The sequence below is a fragment of the Cupressus sempervirens genome, chromosome 10, assembly GCF_028749045.1.
Source record: "Cupressus sempervirens isolate cs-2001-9-10 chromosome 10, ASM2874904v1, whole genome shotgun sequence".
Taxonomy (NCBI): Eukaryota; Viridiplantae; Streptophyta; class Pinopsida; order Cupressales; family Cupressaceae; genus Cupressus; species Cupressus sempervirens.
Genome location: NC_143127.1, coordinates 276970223 through 276980870, shown reverse-complemented (window position 1 = coordinate 276980870; position 10648 = coordinate 276970223).

Here is a 10648-nt window from a genome sequence, read left to right as displayed (position 1 = left end):
ATCAATTTCGTGGGTAGCATGTGGTGCTGCATTCTTCTGTGCTTGTATATTAACAATTGAGTTGCTCTAAGAACCAAGGTATGTATAATGAAATGTGCCGTTCTTTGTACCATCTGGAAGTCGCATCGATGATGGATTTTCATTAACACATCTGTGTTGACTCTGCTTATTTGAGATATTAATGCTCACTAATTAGGCGGCCCTTGTAAAGGATGAAGATCCTATCCCAATTCCTGCATCGTTTGAGGATTATATTTCTTATCGTATGTTTATAGTCTTAGATCCTTTATTCTCATTTTGTAGTACTTGCGAACCTAAAATTAGTGAAATTGGTAGCACTTCCTGCAATTACAATTTTGGTCATATTCCTTTACATAATCTTATTAAAATCAATTCTCATCCACCGGACGTTACGAATTGTGTAGACTGAGAGTCCATAAATAAGACCAGAACCAGAAAATTAAAGGTTACGTTTTGAAGTGCTAGAAGTTCGTATTAGTACTTGTTGCGAGTAAGGTCTTTGTGTTATGATTTTGAGTTTTTAAATATTTTAAAAGCTTCACTGTCGACCAAGGATACCACACCTGTTTTATTGTTTAGGTTTGTATGTAATTTGTCTTAATTTATTCTTATTTTTTGGATTTGATTTTGATTATTAATTTGTTCATTTTCTACTGAAGATTAGATACATAATTTTTATATTGGTTGTACAGTGTGTGGTAATAAATTTGTAACTTTAAAAAATTTTGGATTCAAATTTGTGGGTTGACCTAACAATTCTAAGTAATTATCTAGATAATTCTAAGTAATTCAAATTTGTGGGTTGAGCTAACAATTCTAAGTGTGGAACATTTGACTTCTCACCTTTATCTAGATATGCCACACACAGATTGATGAAATTAATATCTAGCATTATTGCTACATTATATCACTTAGGGCACTCCGTGCATGATTATCTATGAGGAAATTACTTCTCGATTAACAAATTCTTCATGTGTGTTGCTAATCATCAATCAAACATAATAGATTACAAAAATGTGAAGAGGAAAGAAACATTTAAAAAAAAAAAGATTGTCCAAGTTTCGAAGTATAGAGCAATAGGTGTAGATCAAATCCACAATTGGCACGAGTCACTTCCACAATAATGAAAATGGCCAAGACGTTCAATCTAGAAGTTTGTCATTGTTAATAAACGAAGTCCACACCTCACAACTGAGGGGATGGGGGTTGCGAATTAGTTGTGAGTAGCAACTATAAAATCTAAATTTGTTAAATCGATCACCAATCAAAAATAGAAATATGCACCCAAATATCAATGATTGGGTGTGGTTGGGGAGACGTCCTTTTTTAAAGTTTTCCATTGAAGAAAATCTATGTAAAGCTTTTACCTAAAATGTCTTAGAAGGAATGGGGCTGCATGTTTATGGAAAAGAGATGGAGGAGTTTATCCTTAAAAATTTGGGGATCTATGGAGATCGGACGCTATTGTTCAAATCATGGCACGAAAAGTTTTACATTAGAAATTACCTATTGGAGACATTGAAACATTTAAAATATTCATACAAATAAATAGCAAAATGAACATAAAACATGTTTTTTTGGCCAAAATGAAATGGAGGACATTATTTGATCATGTCCTTGCTATTTTTGACTCTGTTTTGAACTGAAAGTTATTTTGGGTATTGGTTTGCATAAAAATGTAATTGCCGATTCTATGAGACATGCTATTTTGCTGCATATTTGTAGATGCTTGCAACGTTTTCGAACCATATTGTGCATCAGGGAGTGGAAATGATGCAATTTTATTGTGGCATTATGGTACAATTGATTTCTTTGTGCTTTCAGCAATAGACTAAGGATACCATCTGCATAGATTAGACGAAATCAAGTACCAATTTCCATAGTTATAAGACAGGAAGGTCAACTATTCTAAGCAACATCAAAAGTTCTTGATATTCCAGATGTAACAATTAAGAATGATGTATATGTTATAAGATAGGAAGATGATTCAAGATTTTTTTCCTAAGGAAATCCATCTTGAGGGGAAAACCTTGATGGGGATGCTACCTACTAGATCTTGTACTAATATATAAATATCCTTGTTAAAGGATCTAACCCTATTAAGACTCGATACAATGCCTTTAGTATAATTGTCCCTGTTAAATGACTTAAAGCCTTGCTAAAAGGTTCAACCATGTTAAGAGTTGATGAGAACAAAAGACTCACTGCTCGAGCACATTTCCCAAAGGATGAAGGTTAAATCCATCTTCAAGAAGACACTCTTAGAGATGAAGGTTAAAGCCACTTTCAAGGATCTACAAATTCAAAGGGATGTAGTGATTGAATAATAACTCAATTGCCTTAACAATTCCTTTGAAGTCCACTAGGAGTGGTAATATGTTCCACTCATACCTCTTAAAGTATTTGACAATCCTTCAACTCTTCTACGACATTCCAGCGTCAAGGCTAGCATACATAACATAGTATTCCATTAAATAACAAATGAGAAAATTACTTTCCTATATACTAATTACAAATAAGCAATTAGCACATAATCCTATTAGGACTTTCCAAATGCACAAATAATTAAATAGACCCAGGCTAAGGCATACATCCCTTTTAAAACAATTATACAAAAATTACATAGATTAATCCAAACACTAGGATCCATAATTGATGCTTGCCAAAACAAATCAACACGCTACACCATTCTATTGGTTGTTAGTATAATATATCATAGGTTATACGTTAGCAATGAAACCAACATGATCCACATATTGAACATACACACACAACAAGATCTTCTAACATCTTCTATGCTTGCAAATATCAAGTCCAACTCACCAACAAGTTATACACAAAAAATTGCAATTGCCTCTGACAAAATTTCCTATCATTGGTCCACAACCTATCTTCCTTAAAATAACTGATACTCACTCAATACAACACATAAAGAGTTGTAACTCTACATATTCATTAAGTTGCCTAATATACCAATAGCGAGTGCGAGCGGAGGCAAGGGAGGGACTCAAAATTTGAATTCAAAGAAGGGCAGGATTCCTCTGGACTGTCGGAATTAGAACCCTGGTTTGGAGCACAAGCCACAGAAGGGGGACGATCAGGGTTCTTGTACAGGGGATCAGTCGGAGAATGCTGATGGGGACTCAGGTGCTCCCCCCAAGGAAGTGGTCAAGTTTCCTTCGGTTCCCAAAGTGGGTTAGTCAGCTAAATGGTCATCTCTCTTTGGGATCAAGCCCTCAGGTAAGTCATCTTTCTTGCCTGTTAAGGTTCTCCTTAAGATGAAGAAAGGTACTTGTGCCATTGCCATCTTGGATGAAATTGTGGATCATAGCATTCGATCCATGGCTTCTACCTTGATTGGTAAATTTCTGGGGCCTGGACCAAATATAGATGATGTGAGAACTTTTATTAAGAAGAAATGGGCTCTTAATGGCCAAGTTTTGGTCACGACCATGGCAAAGGGTTTTCTGTTGTTTGAATTTACTTGCATGAAGACCTTTCTAACATTCTCTGTGAAGGTCAGTGGGCTATTGGTCGTTCCACACTAGTCCTCTAGAAGTGGTCATCTAAGTTGAACCTGAATGACTCATTCTTTGTTCAAGCCCCTACACGGGTTAGACTGCCCAAACTACCATTAGAATTCTAGAACGAAGATGTTTTTGTGGGGCTAGCTAGATCTTTTAGAGAACTTTTGTCTATTGATATGATCACAACCTCTAAAAGACGTCTCAACTATGCTTGCATCTGCATAGGGGTTAGGGAAGGCACAAACATGCCAGAAACTATGGCGTTTCACTCCAAACTTGGAGTGCATGTTCAAAAACTAATCTATGAAACAATGCCTTTTGCCTGTTTCCTTTGTCTGAAGGCCGATCACAAGGCAAATTAGTGCCCAAGGGCTGTGAAGCAGAAAAGTAAGGCTCCTGTTACCTCTGCCAAAGCAAAGAAGAAATCCAAGCCCACTGGCACTTCTGTCAAGGGAAAGAAGAAATTGATATGGACACGCAAACCTCCTAAGCAGCCTGAGAACCAGGATGGCAGGGAGACTAAGAAGAATGCTATCAGGCAGGATGGAGTTCAAGGCGACAAAAGTGGTAATGGTCCTACCCACTCTGACTCAGAAAAGCAGGTCAGAGTCCAGAGAAATGATATAGTGCCAAAGGAGCCTACAGTGGAGGGCCCAACTATTGATGCCATAGATGTGGTAGGAGACAATGTGCTGATTGAGAAAGAGTAGAATGTAGGAACGCAGGAGACCCCCCGGTTGAATATTACAAGGGTCTCTGACTTAGAACCCCTGAATAGTGGTGTTGCTAATCTCCCGAGAGCGAAGGACCACATCATTGGTGAGGGGTCTGGTCAGGTGTAGTCTTGTTGCTCCTCTGACGAATTTTCTTGCATCCAAAGGTCTAGGGACAAAGATCTTAGAGCTTATTAACAATTCTTCTCCAGATCAGATCTCACAATGAGAAGATTGGAGTCACAACTGCTCTCAAGACAGTAAAAATGGCTGGAGTTTGGTTAAAAAAAAGAAGAATAATCATGACCACCCTCCACTGTCACTAGCGACAACCAGAAGCAGGGTTAAGGTTGATGTCAGGGTTAAACCTAAGACTCCAAGTAGGAAAAATCCGAATAAGTTATTGCAAGAAGAGACCAAAAAAAACTTGGCAGATGGGAGCCAGAGAACCATCAAGGAATACTCTGGAAGTAAGAAATGAAGATCATATCTTGGAATATTAGGGGCCTAAATGGGGCTTACAAATAGGAGTTAGTTAGGAATATGATCAAAGATCAAAGACCATATTTTTTATTGATTCGAGAAACCAAAATGAGAAAAGATGTGGTAGGCAAGTTCTCTTTCAACAAAAGCATGAGTAGTGAGGCCACAGACTTGGAGGGAGTTGTAGGAAGGGTGTTGATTCTCTATAACAATAAGGCTTATCGGATATCTATTATCTATAATGCAGGTAATGTCCTCCTATGCAAGGTGTCCCATATTCATAGTAACGATTCTTGGTTTATCTTAAATTTGTATGCTCCCAATTCTAAAAGGGAGAGAAAGGTCTTCTGGGCTAAGATTCTAGAGGTTATTAGCATTAATAACATAAACAAAGGGATTATAATGGGGGATTTCAATTCCCCCCTCTGATGATGATAAATGTGGAGGGCTTGCCCTAGATCGGGAAAGTAAGTTAGACCTTTCAAATTTCATTAACAATTTGGCTTTTATGGATGTTGATCTCCTAGGGGGTAGATTCACTTGGTCAAATAGGAGAGTTGGGGGGGAATGCATTCAAGTCCGTCTTGACAGAGCCCTTATTTCCCCTGTTTGGTTGCAAACCCACTCCTGCAGACTCTCCCTTCTCCCTAGAGTGGGATTGGACCACTACCCCATATCGCTCTCTGTTTTCCCTTTAATGATCAAAAGGACTTTTCCTTTCCGGTTCGAGAAAATGTGGATTTCCCACCTGGCTTTGGAAACCAAGATTTCTTCATGATGGAACATTGAGGTGGAAGGTATTGCAATGTTCAGGGTAGCCCAAAAATTGAAGAATGTGAAAATAAATATTAAAGTCTGGAACAAATTGAACTTTGGCCACATTTTCCAAGAAAAGGATGAGAAGACCGATCAACTCCATATGGTTCAGGAAGAGATTTAGCAAGATGGATATAATGACCAGAATTGGTTGGAGGAAAGGTCTATTCTCTCAGACTTCCACAACATCATCTCTAGGGAAGAACATTTTTTGAAATAAAGATCAAGAGTTAATTGGCTTAAAGAAGGGGACCAGAACACTAGGTTCTTCCATTTATCCACCCTTAAACATCGGGCCAATAACAAGATTTCTAGCATCAAGAAAGGACCGACTTTGTTATCTAAGGATGATGAGATAGCGGATGACACTGTGTAGTTTTTCTCTTCTCTTCTCACTAAGGATCCTTCTCTCTCGGTGCCTGATCAAGAGGAATTTTTTTTTGCTATTCCTTCACTGCTACAAGCCCATCACAACTCTATGTTGAAAGCTATCCCATCCCCGGAGGAAAAATTTCAAGCTCTCAATTCCCTTCCGGGTGATAAGGCCCTTGGCCCGGATGATTTTCGACTTTCTTTTTCCAAGTCTATTGGGAGGTGGTCAAATGGGATGTTGTAAAGGCTGTGAAAGAATTCTTCGAGGCCAAAAACCTTTTGAAAGAAATCAATGCCACTTTTCTGGTTCTCATATCAAAAACCTCGAGAGCAGATTCGATGGATAAGTTTAGACCCATCAGTTTTTGCAACTCTTTCTACAAAATCATATCCAAAGTCCTAACCTCTAGGCTTCTTAGTGTTCTTCACCTGATTATCTCCCCTCAACAAATTGGTTTCCCAGGGAGATAGATTCTAGACTCTATTATCACGGTGCATGAGGTGATTCACTCTCTTGAAGCTGGTAAGAAGGAAGGTTTTCTACTCAAGCTGGATATGTCTAAAGCTTATGACAGGGTGGATTGGAATTTCTTGATGGCTGTCCTCCAAGCTTTTAGTTTTGATACCCAGGTTTGTAAACTTATCCTTCAGCTTGTTTCTTCCCCTTCTTTGTCTATTTTGGTTAATGGTTCCCCCTAAATTTTTTTTTTTCCCTTCGAGAGGGCTAAGACAGGGTGATCCCCTATCCCTTGTTCTCTTCATCATTTTGGCTGAATGTTTGGGAAGGCTAATTATGAGAAAAAGACAGGACCAGAGTCTGCAAGGTCTCAAGCCTTCGTTTGGTCATTTTTCCTTCACCCACCAGCAATTTTTGGATGATACTATTCTGGGGGGAGATGCTTCAGTCTAGGAGGCCAGAGTGTTTAAGGGTTTACTAAATACTTATACTAGGGGTTCTAGCAAGGCTATTAACTGGGATAAGAGCTTGGTCTACTTCATCAATACATTGCTGGAGAGATAGAGGAAAATTGCTCGTATCTTGGAAAGCGATATTGGGACCCTTCCAGCAAGTTATCTTGGTATGCCTTTGGGGTCCAAACCCCCATAATCTTTTTGGAACAACATCATTGATAGATTCAACAAGAAATTAGTTGGTTACAAAGGTGCTACCCTTAGCCAGGTAGGGAAATGCACTTTGGTGAAATCTATATTCCAAAATCTCCCCACTTATGCCTTAAGTCTCTTTGGGATACCGGCTAACCAAGCTGATAGAATGGAGAAGATCTAGAGGAATTTTCTCTGGATAGGGGTTGAAGAGTACAAGAGATATCATCTTGTTGCTTGGGACCATGTTTGCCTCCCCAAATGTTATGGGGGTCTTGGTATTAGAAAAATCAGACACCTCAATAATGCCCTTTTAGCCAAACAGATCTGGCACATTTTTTAGAGCACCAGAGAATGGAGGGAAATCATGATTGAGAAATACCTGTAAAGACAATCTCTCAGCTTCTTGCTTCGTGAGACTGAGATTCCTCAAGGTTCTTACATATGGAACGAGATCCTAAAGGAAAAATTCTTGGCTAAGTCCAAGGCTAAATGGAAAGTTGACAAAGGTGAAAATATCTTATTTTAACAGGACAATTGGACGAGCCAGGGACCTCTTATTGATCACCCTAATTATGGAAGATGGGCAGAGCCATGCATAAGAAGATATGGTTTGAAAGCCAGTGATTATAGAACTAGACATGGATGGCAAGACCTGTCTATGATATCCCCAGACCTCAATTCTTTGATGATTAGCTTGAATGCTATAATCATTAATAACAAGAGGGATGAAGTCATTTGGGGAGATAACTCGAATGGGCAATACTCTGTCGCCTCTGGGTATTTTTCATTGTGGGATAGAGTGGAGAAACCCATATGGGCTAAGGCCTGGACTCTTGGCCTTACCCCAAAAATTAACATCTTCTTCTGGCTTTTGCTCCAAGAAAAAATCCTTGCTTTGGATAATTTAGCTAAGAGAGGTTGGATTATCCCCAACAGGTGCTGTTTATGTAAGCAAGACTTGGAGATAGTCAATCACTTATTTATTTATTGCCCCTATTCCTCCAAGGCTTGACACCTTCTGACCAGAGACTTTGGGGTCAGTTGGTGTCCCTCGGCTAACATCCAAGAATTCTTTAGCCAATGGAAGAGCTCACACTTTGGTATGATAACCCAGTTAATTTTCTCCTGGTCCCTTTTGCACTTCTGTTGGGGAATTTGGAAAGAATGAAATAACCAAATTTTCAAAGCTAGGGAATCCCTTGAGTTTGTTATTGCTGAGAAAATTGAAGGATTAAATTAGGAGAACTTCGCCATCACAAAGGAAGGAAATATCGAAGAAGGTGGGAACAACTAAGAAAGGAAAAAGGACAGGGATAGGAAAAGACAGGAGGCCAGGTGGTTTTTACCCCTTGAAAATTGGTACAAAGCCAATTTTGACGAAGCTACCAAAGGGAACCCTAGCCTTGCTAGCAGTGGAGGCATCATCAGAAACAACTTTGGAGGAGGTGTTGCGGCATTCTCCTACCCTCTTGGACATCAGACAAATCATTTCGCAGAAGCTAGTGTGGCTAGTCACATTGTTAAATTGGCCCTGGCTTTTGGGATTGAGAACCTCTGGCTAGAGGGGGATTTTTTAAATATCATAAATTGTCTAAACGGTTACTCTGTGCCTTCTTGGACCATAGAAAATGTGATCGAGGAGTTAAAGTCCGACTGGGTAAATTCAAAAAGACCTATATCAACCATGTGTACAGGGAGGCCAATTCAGTAGCTGACTGGTTCGCAAATGAAGCAGTCGCCAAAAATTTGGCAATGATGTGGCATGTCAACGACAACTTTCTGGCGGTAGTGAATGATTTAATTCTACTAGACCACATCCAGGGAAGTACTAAAACAATCCAAAATTACTAATGGGAAGATTTGCTAGATTGCACGTCGGACTGGAACCTAATGAAAATCATGCGAAGCTCTTTTCAAACCATAATAGCATGTACATATGGCACGCTTTATGGGTTGTCTTGTATACAACCATTAAAATTGATAAACGAAAAAATGTTTTTGAGTTTCACATTTTGTAGAAGGCCGAAGTCTGTAAGAGAACTGTGAGCAGGTGGGGGTTTATTGAACTTGAGGAAACCATGGTAGGGGAGAGAAGTAGGAGGGAGCCATTGAGGGAGGCGAAGAACTGGAAGAAGAAATCGAAGGTTTGGCATAAGTTGGAAAAGGGCAGTATCACTAGATTCCTGGAGAAGCTCCATGGTTTTGTTGTGGAGATCACCAAGATTATGGTGGATTCTTAGAAAAATGGGAGAGTTAAAATTGATGGGGTCACCCACCAAGTCAATGCGGAATTGATAGCCCAGGTTACAGAGATCCCTCTGGAAGGGATTAACTTCTTCAGAGATAAGAAAATGTTGACTAATGTTGTCAAAGATTTTGTGAAGGACGAAGATGAGAGGAAGAAACTCGTCAAGGAAAAGATGTATTATGAGATGGAGTCAATTAAAAAGCTTTGGAGGTATGTCTTAAGGGTTTTCAATGAATATATATCTCTAGATCCTAGATTTGATAGGATCAGAATGCATCATTTCGTTCTGCTTAATCATTTTAGACATGGAATCAAAATTTCTTTTCCTTTTTATCTTTTTACCTCCATGAGCAAGGGTATCGATGGTTTTAAGAGGAAACCTACTGCCAATCTAGTCCTTCATGAGGGATTACTCCTCGTGGTCTATGAGTATCTGAAGACTCAAACTAGGGGAAAATCCCTCAGTGATACTGGGTGTGCATATGAGGAAACTGGGAGTTCAGATTTTGAGGATGTGCATAGCATAAAATTGGAAGAAGAGGATAATACTTCCTCTAAAGCTAAAACCATTAAGGAAGAAAGGAAAGTCACTCCTTCTACCCGCATTCCCTGCAGAAAGAACCCCAGAGGCTTACCCCCCAATCCTCCTAGGTCTGAGCTTTAGGAGGAGGAGGATAATGATGAAGGAGAGGATATAGAATCATAGGAAGAGAAGAAGGGGGAGGCTGATGAGAAGGAGGAGGAGAAGGGGAAGGAAAGTGAAAAGGAGGAGGATTTAGTGAACATGTCGAGGAATCCCAAGAAAAGGAAAGCAGATGAGGCTTTGCTACTGGAAGAAACCAATGACCAGATTCCTGAGACTCTAGGCCCTGGCCCCTCTATTTCTTCATCTGAGGGGAAGATAGAAATTTTGGTGAAAGAGAGTGGGGAGGTGATAACGAAAAATAGGAGGAGGTCTTGGAGGAATTTTAACACGAAAACCACAAAATTGGGGATAGTTAGGAAGTTAATGAATCTGCAAGTGATGGAAGAAAACGATGGAAAAGCCCACTTTGATGAGCTCATTGACCCTGCTCTGGTCGTTATCTCAGATAATGCGAGGGAAATTGGGCTTAATCTTCTGAACAACACAAAGAACAACATGATAGACAATTTTCTGTCTCTCAAATGGTTGTTCCATGAAATTGAAGACCTTAAGGGGAAAAGAAGCCAGGAAGGAAGCCAAAGAGTCAGCAATGACCAGGGGCACAATGAAGAGAAGAGAAGCTAGGATGGAAGCCAACGATACTGCAACCTCCAAGGACACAATGTTGACCAGGAAGACATAATCACCAAGGTTGAACAAAGAGTCCAAAGGATGG